Genomic DNA, 8,878 nt, shown 5'->3' with positions numbered 1-8,878 from the left:
GCAGAGACACATTGAGGAAAAAATGTTGGTCATCTTGGCAGTTCATCCTGTTACAGTCTGTCACTTCATTTTCCCTGGCTAAGGGAGATGTGTGATGGTGGATAATTTGCTACATAGTTTTCAGCTTTGCAAAGTTCCCTCCGTAACTGATGTCAGTGTCAATCCTCATTATGGGCCCCTCGAAGAAACCAAAGTTTCCTGGAATAGTTAGCCTTTAAGAGTATTTGACTTGCTTTCACATGTGTGTAGATAGTGAATATATTCTACAAATATTGTAAGTAAATAGTTCCTGTACTCACCTACAGGAAGCCTTGTGTTTAAATAAATCTAAGTACAAATAATTTTTGCAAGTGCAGTTTTGATACTAATAACAATTTCTGTCACCAGTGTGAATGGAGAATAACTTGGCAGAAGCTCCTTGCCAGGAGACATTCTTGGGTCGTATGTCCTCATACAAACTGAGCCGTGTCATTAGATTCATGTGGTTTTGGCACCAGGGCAGGGATCCTTTGGATCTTGAGCCAGGCTTAATGTGCATCCTCCGCAACAGCTTTCAATCTTGGCCTCATCTGTTTATTAGCTGCTTTCCCTCAGTGTTCTTAGTACTTTCTAGAGTGATAATTTCTAGCTCAGTACTCTCAGAGAGTTATCGATGGGAACTTTGCAGAGGCCATAAGCCTATTTATTTGCTGTCACATTTCTGTTCCTCAACCTCCCTCTAACTCACCACATTCCTTTTCCTCAGTCTCCCTCTCACTTTGACCTATTTTTTTTAATTATTATTTTTATTTTAAGTACATAAATGATGAACTGAAGCCAACCGAGGAGTATCCAGAAAAGATTTGGGGAAGGTTTTTCGCGGTTATGTTGCTTTGTTCATGTAAGAGTCATTTCTACTACAGCTGCTTTTTTAGCTGCTGCATCTGTTTCTGGGTGGATTTTTCTTTTATTAACTGGCAATGCATGGGGAGAAAAAACACTTATCATCTATTTTTCACTTTTTTAATGTGCAGTAGGATTAATCTGTATTTGTCTACTTGTAATACCTGCTATTTGTAGGAACTCATGGGCCTTAAATTAGGTGTGATAGCTTCTTCTTGCTCCAAAACTATAATAGATTTTAATGTTAAACATTGCAAAGAATGAAACAAAGACATCAAGAACAAATAAGAGTGATTCAAGAACAAATAAGAGTGATTTCAAGTTCATATTACCTTCCATATGCCTGCCAAATCGCTTGAAGATTAAACTTGAAACTGTCAGCTCAATCCTTCATTACCTTCCTTTTCATTTTCTGAGTTATATGTAATGGAAGTAGTTGTAAATTGCTGCCGCTAGCATAACTGCGTGGGGAATTTTCATCTGGGGCCATGTCTGACCTGCATGAAGTTCCTGGAAACGACGCAGCGACTGCAGGGTGGAAGAGAACTGGGCATGGTGTGCTCTGTCTTACAGCTGCAGAAAAGAAGGGTTTCCAGATTTTCTCTCCTTATGTTGTTTATGCTCTTTCTGATGAGATTCATTTTGATCTGTAAAAGGGCCCCCAAACTGAGAAGTGACCACACTTGCCAGAAAGACACTGGAACTCTTTGGGAATATTTTCTGCATTGTTTTTAAAATACATCTCTTGCAAAATGTAAGGTTTTGTTTGTTTGGGTTTTTTTAAGGGGAAAAAAAAAAGCAACAAACAAACAAAAAAACCCAGAAGTGAGCTGTTCTCTCATCTTAAAGCTTTTGACAGAGGTATATGTACTTCTTTGTAGACACATTTTTGGTTTGGGATTTGAACATTTCGGGAAGGGGTGGTGGTGGTTTTTTTGGTAGCTTTCTGTTGTAGAGGAGGTTTCCATGAAACAGCAAACAAAAACTGGACAAGCTGGTGGACTGAGATTGTGTTTTGCCTGCTTGATTTTACTCTTTGTTTTCCCTCTTTAGTCCATTCACTTTTTATTACTCTCTGCACTGTGTCCCTGGGCTCTGTTCCTTACAGCAACTGGATGGTTTTAGGAACTGTTACACTACATTTCCCTGTGGTAACCAGGAAGTTACGATTTAGCTCAGTGCTTTGGATGCTGGCTCTTCCTCCTGCAGAAAAGGAGGCAGTCCCGGCACACCTAAATCCCATAGGTTTACTACTGATCCAGTTTGGGGGTGGGGCAATTCTGCCCTTTTCTCATCTGTCTTTGAACACCAAATTTTCTGACTCCTGGGAGAAAAACATTGGGATGGGAACTACTCAGGAGGTTCTCATAGCAACTTAAACTTCTGTAGCAGTATAATACTGTCAGCACAGGAGGAACCAAGTCCTCATAGCTGATGAACTTGCAATAAATCCCACCGCACCTCTGAGAATAAGCGGCTAAAAGGTTTTGAGAGGATAGAAAAAGCACTTGAACCTGCCAAAGGGAGAAGAAACGGAGAATAAATGGCAGCAGGGGGAGTTGTTAGAGAAGTGAACTCCAGGTCAGGGTGAGTAGTGAGCCTGGATAGAGCTCAGCAGAGATGACTTTAGGGGAAGTGACATTGGCAACTCAAAAACTAGCACTGGGATCCGCTAACAGTGTAGGTGTATTGTGACCCCAGCAGAAAGGCCACCATATAACTGTTAGGTCATACTTTTGGAGTGAACATTGCAGTGCTGGTAGATTTTAAACGGATGAGAATTTCTGTCTTCTGACTAGAGGGCAGCTTCAATTGGAGGAGTGTGTGTGTCTGGAAGCTTGATTCCCATCCCAGTTTCAAAATCCAGCTAAATAGGAGGGGGAGAAATGGCCAATGGGTTAAAATTTCAAGGTTATTTTTCAACACTGGCTTAAGTAACAGTTTCTGCATAGGAAGCTGAAACAAAATCTTATTCTGTCACTCTTGTTTTTCTCGCTTTCTTTAAAAAAAAAAAAAAAAAGAGAGCTCTACTGTTTCTGGATACTTCCACCAACTTACTTCAAAGATTTAGATTTTTAACCTTTCATCTGGTTAGAAGGAGATCTGAATAGCTGTTCCACAGTAGGTTCCTCTGCCTTCGGAAATAAGTATAAAATCACCTAACATTTCACAGAAACTTCATTTGCATTATAAGCCCTAGGGTACTGCTTATCTGGAAGGTATCTGGGGAGGTAAAGCCCACCATTACCCTCAGATTTTGATTTTGGGATGCTTCTGTCAGCTGTTTAGTCTCCCTGCCTTATTCTTCTGAGTAGGAGGTCCACTTCAAACTATTGTACTTGGTCATCTACCTATTTAAGCTCATTCAGAAAATCATCTCTTTGCAACCTTTTGAGCAAGTTTATTTCTGTCCTGTTTTGCTTCACTCCTTTTTTCTTTCTTTCTTAGATACGATATACCACCTTTGCCTTTTTAATTTCCTGCTATATTCTTTCTTCTATCCAGCCATTTACTCCATGAAGTCCCACAGTAACAGCTTTGATTGTGTACAGAATTATCGCATTTTCCTGGGTTATTTACCATGTTCTGGGTATTTGTGTGCAATCTTTAAAGGCTTTCATCAAATTGTCCAGTTATTGTCCCGCATATCTCCTTCATCCTGTTGTAATTTTGCTTTCCTCTCCCTCTTACCTCTGATTCCAGTGTGTCATGGTTTAACACCAGCCAGCAACTAGGACCACGCAGTCATTCACTCACTCTCCCCTTCTTCTCCCCCTCCTTCCCCCCACTCCCTGCAGTGGGGTAGGGAGAAGAGAAAGAAAAAAAAAAAAAACTCGTAAGTTGAGATTAAAACAGTTTAATAGAACAGTAATGCAAGAGAAAATAATGGTAACAGAATATACAAAATGAATGATGCAATGCAATTGCTCACTGCCTAATGATTGATTGCCCAGTCCACTCCAAGCAGCAATCACGGATTTCTGCCCCCAGCCAACCCCCACTAGACCAGGTTGCTCAAAGCCCCATCCAACATGGCCTTGAACATTTCCAGGGATGGGGTATCCACAACTTCTCTGGGCAACCTGTTCCAGTGTCTCACCACCCTCACAGGAAAGAATTTCTTACTAATATCTATTCTAAATCTACCTTCTTCCAGTTTGAAGCTACTTCCCCTCGTCCCGTCACTACATGCCCTAGTAAAAAGTCCTTCCCCAGCTCTCCTGTAAGGCCCCCTTTAGGTACTGGAAAGCCGCAATAAGGTCTCCCCGGAGCCTTGTCTTCTCTAGGCTGAACAACCCCAACTCTCCCAGCCTCTCCTCATAGGAGAGGTGCTCCAGCCCTCTGATCATCTTTGTGGCCCTCCTCTGGACCCACTCCAACAGGTCCATGTCCTTCTTATGTTGGGGGCTCCACAGCTGGATGCAATATTCCAGGTGGGGTCTCACAAGAGTAGAGTAGATGGTCAGAATCACCTCCCTTGACCTTCTTTTGATGCAGCCTGGGACATGGTTGACTTTCTGGGCTGCAAGCACACGTTGCCAGCTCGTGTCCAGCTTTTCATCCACCAGTACTCCCAAGTCCTTCTGAGAAGGACTACTCCCTTCATTCCCCAGCCTGTATTTGTGCTTGGAATTACTCTGACCCATGTGCAGGACCTTGCACTTGGCCTTGATGAACCTCATAAGGTTAGCATGGGCCCACCTCTCAAGCCTGTCCAGGTCCCTCTGGATGACATCCCTTCCCTCCAGCATGTTGACTGCTCCACACAGCTTGGTGTCATTGGCAAACTGGCTAAGGGTGCACTCAATCCCACTGTTCACATCGCCAACAAAGACAACTTGTTTCTGGCCTCTAACAGATGTTCAAGTTAATTCTTTTGCTAATCACAGAGGAAATTGATGCAACGAATCAAAAAAAAAAAGTTCTTTTTAAGGGTTAACGTTTTACTGGGAAAGGAATGGGGTGAGAGTTATACAAATACATTTCTGGCATAAGTTTCTGAAAATAGAGGGCAACTTGCCAGGGTAAGATGTATACATACTAATGTATAATCAACCAATGGATGCAACTAGGATTTTTTTGTTGTTTCACTTACTTGAAAAGTGACCAGCAGACTTCAGCTAGCTAAGATAGATTACTTTGATAAATCTCTGGGAATTTCGGTATTTTTTGTCTCAGTTGCATTCTCTGGCAAGCACACAAAAAAGATGTCCCCTCTAGCACCCAGCAGCTCAGCTTGCCTTTTGTATGTGGATATGATTCTCCTTTCTGAGTCTGCAAAACCTCTAAAATCTCCATTAAAATGCACTGTAAACCTCCTCTCTTTGGGAGTACTATGGAGCTATGAAAAGAAGACCATAAAAGTGAAGCCAGAATAAATAAACCTTATTCCAAATGAGTGTGGATTGGCAAGCTTAAGAACCATTAGTTTTGCCTTAGTGAAAAAGGAGGAAGATGGAAATACACGGGAGAGAATTAGGTTGGTTCAAGTAATACACCAGCGCTGTAACCCTACTCTAGATCTGTGTGCAATACACCCGCAGGGAAATAAGGCTTTACAGCATGAAGATTTTATCAGCCTGTGTTTGTGTGACAGCTGGAGTGCTTGTGAGTGGATGAAGCCAGCAGGAATTATTTGTGTTGTTCCAAATGAGTGTCACTGAGATCTTTATGCCATACCTATCCAGCCTCTATGTGCCACATACGACAAATGTATATCTGTGAAAAAGATGTCTGTATTTTAGTTTTGAAACCTTCTGCTAGTGAAGCTGGACTCCAGAGCACCACAACTCCTCTCACAAGAACTGTAGTGAGAGAAACAAAATGAAAAGCTAGCTTTGGCCCTTTTAACCCCACCCATAAAAAGAAAGTGAAGATTAACTGCCTCCATGCCCCTCTCCTACTGTCATTGCTTGGTCCTGATATGGGAAGGGGAAACAAGGAGAATGAGGGGGCTCTCATTAGAACTCCAGGGGTCTGTATTTTATTTATTTTTATTAATATTTTATTAATATTTATTATTATTTTATTCATTTATCTGTATTATTTTATTTACTTAGCATTTAACTGAAATATCTGTTCAGTTTACTGGGAAGATTTGTACTTAGTCAAAAGTTTTTGATAAATGGATCTTCTAATGTGTTTCTGTAGGAACGCAAGTCGCATTCAGCCTCATAAGGGATCCAGATTTTCTGCTCCAGCCTTCTCTGTCTCAGATTCAGGCTGCTGTGATGTGCATGGCACAGTTAGTCTTTCTCATTGTTTCTGAGAGTCAGTTTTTGAAGGGTCTTTATTTACCAGCCTCTAGAAACCAAATCCTGTCTTTGGATCACTCTGGGATCTCATGTTGCATACAGCTCAACAGATGACCATAAGCAATACTTGTGTGTGTGCGCTAGGCAGTGGTTAAAGGAGGAGCAATATTAGGAATGCATTTGGGACTCTGGGGAAGTAGGAGAACCCCAGCATCTGTTTCCTAATGATATTTCTTTGTTTGACTCTCATTGACTTTAGCTGCTTGTTATATTTTACAGTCCACAGTCTCTCGCCTTTCTTGGAAATAATGTTCATATAGTATTTCTTTTCTCATGTGATTTTGAATACATTATTTAAAATTTTTAATAGAATTTTTTTTTTTATTCTTAATCCAGTGCAGTTGAGAAATTAAAATCCCCAAGCATTTCATTTTCCATACTTTTCTTACAATGATTTTTTTTATATATATACCAGCTGTAAGGACCAGGAAAAAATATAATAAATGCCCTTTCTCATTCTGAGAACTCTTAGTTCTCTTTGTTTTCTTAAAAGCTGTTGTTCCTTAAAAAAAAATCCAGTCTTTTTCCTTCCAGCATGGTGTGATTATGTGCTTTGAAGTCTAAAATTAATGAAACAATAATAGACTTTTTCCTAAATCGGTGTTTAATATATAATACAACATATATTATTACTAATATTAAATAATTTTGGTCTGTTTTTTAGAAGCTATGAATCATGTCAGTTGTATTTTATCACCTGTGAAAAAAGTGATCTGTATTGGCCTCCCACAGAAATATATGGGAAGGAGAAATATGCATTCAGTTGTCTTTCCTATTGGAAGTCATTCTCCCAGACTTGGCCTCAAGATATGTCTGTTATAGGGCAAAGAACAGAGAGGAAAAAAAAAAACAAAACAAAAAAAAACAGAGAACAAAAAAAAACTATACTAGATGCCTAGGAGAAATGCATGTAGTACAGCGCGTTGTTGTGTAAGGACATCATTGCTTGCATCTCTGGTTGCGGAGGCTGCTGGAAGGGAATGTGTACATCACCTGCAGGGAACACAGCAGTCGCCATGAGCCACACGGCCACCTGGGAACAGCCCCAGGCAAGCTGTTTCCGCTGTGCTCAACTCAGCCCCAAGGCATCAAAAGCTGGCTTCCAGCCCTGTTGGATGATGTCTCTGCGTGGCTATTTGCATTGTGGAGCTTACAGTGTTGAAGAACTGGGGTTTGTATAGCGTTTGAGAAATAACCCTCAGACTTAGATACCTATTACAGGCCTTGCTCATGTCTCCAAGATGAAAATTCGTTGGCCGTGTAGTGCAAAGCATCAGAGTTGCCTTGTTTTACCTGCTGATACAGGTGCAGGTTGATCTGCACCTTGCTCTTACCAGGGTGATCAGAGAAGTTGTCTCAGGACGTCCATTCTACCAGGAGTTGGGGGAAGGCTTTGTGCAAGCGTGGAACTGCTGTTCACAACAGGCCATTAGTCAGATGGGCTAACCGGGAGCATGACTTCTGGATGGCCCTCTCTAACAGCAAGCTGTGATGCCAAAAACTACTGTTCCTGGCCAGCACTGAGGAGCACCAAGGTAGTGATTCGCAAAGATAACACATAAATATGCGCACAGGGGAAGTTGATGAGCTGAGGCAGAGTCTGCAGACAGCGCTGAACTCTTCCCTGCGGTCTTTTACCAGGTCAGCAATTTCTAGATGTGTATTTTGTTTGAGGCCTAGACCATTTGGCATCTTATTTCTGCTTAATTAGCTTCATGATTTAAAACTATTTGTGGCCTCTTAATGAACTGGGAAAAACCCAGCAGTTGTTAGCAGCTGGCTGGGATTTTAACAGCAGCCATGTGTGTTCAGCAGAACAGCAATAAAGCAGTGGGAAGAAAAGTCTGGCAGTACTGCCAGGGGTCAGGACATGCGAGGGCTATCCTCAGTCCTGTTAATGGTCACCATTAGCGCAGTACAGAATTTCAGCTAGACATAAACAGCCTTGTTAAGTGACAGTGACAGTGAAGGCTTTGACAGAAGGCTTGGGTTTGCGCAAAGCCCCGCATCCTGTGAAGGAGGATTTTGAACTAAGATGCTGGACTGTGGACTGGCGCGGCTGAGGAACAAGGGCATGTTCCCATTGGATTTTCAACAACTTCCCGGCCCTGCTGAGATTTGCCAGGGAAAATCCGTCAAAACCCTTAGGCACTGAGTTGCCCTGCTCTATTACATAGCCCTGTGGGGGTTCACTGAGAGGTAGACCTGATTGTTGCTGGGTGGTGGTAAATCTACTAGTTCTGGTTGTGCCTGTGCCTTAGGGCTCAGCCCTCTGAGCCTGTTACACTCATCACCACCTTGATGTTTTCTCAGGCAAAGCAATTCAGCCTGTGTCCTGATTGCCCCGTGACCTGGAGGTGTCCCCCAATCTTTAACAATATATGACTATCCAGATGATGACCTCCCATGACTGTGGTCTATATCTTCTGATATTCCTCCTTATAGTGGTTCTCAGCTATTTCTGTGATGCAGATTTTCACGGAATTATTTTGTCTGACCCTGAAACCCCAAATGACAAATCTGCTCCATCTCTCATGAAAATTTCTAGCAATAGCCTGGACAAAGGATCTAGTATGACTTATAGTTAAGAACGGTATATTGAGATGTAGCCTGTAATGCTTAACGCTCTATTTTTGCCTGTTGCAATTTAACAAAAGTAAATATGGATCACAGCCTCAGCA

Source organism: Vanellus vanellus (genome assembly GCF_965231255.1).
Source record: "Vanellus vanellus genome assembly, chromosome: 2".
Taxonomy (NCBI): Eukaryota; Metazoa; Chordata; class Aves; order Charadriiformes; family Charadriidae; genus Vanellus; species Vanellus vanellus.
Note: the sequence above shows the minus strand (reverse complement) of the source record.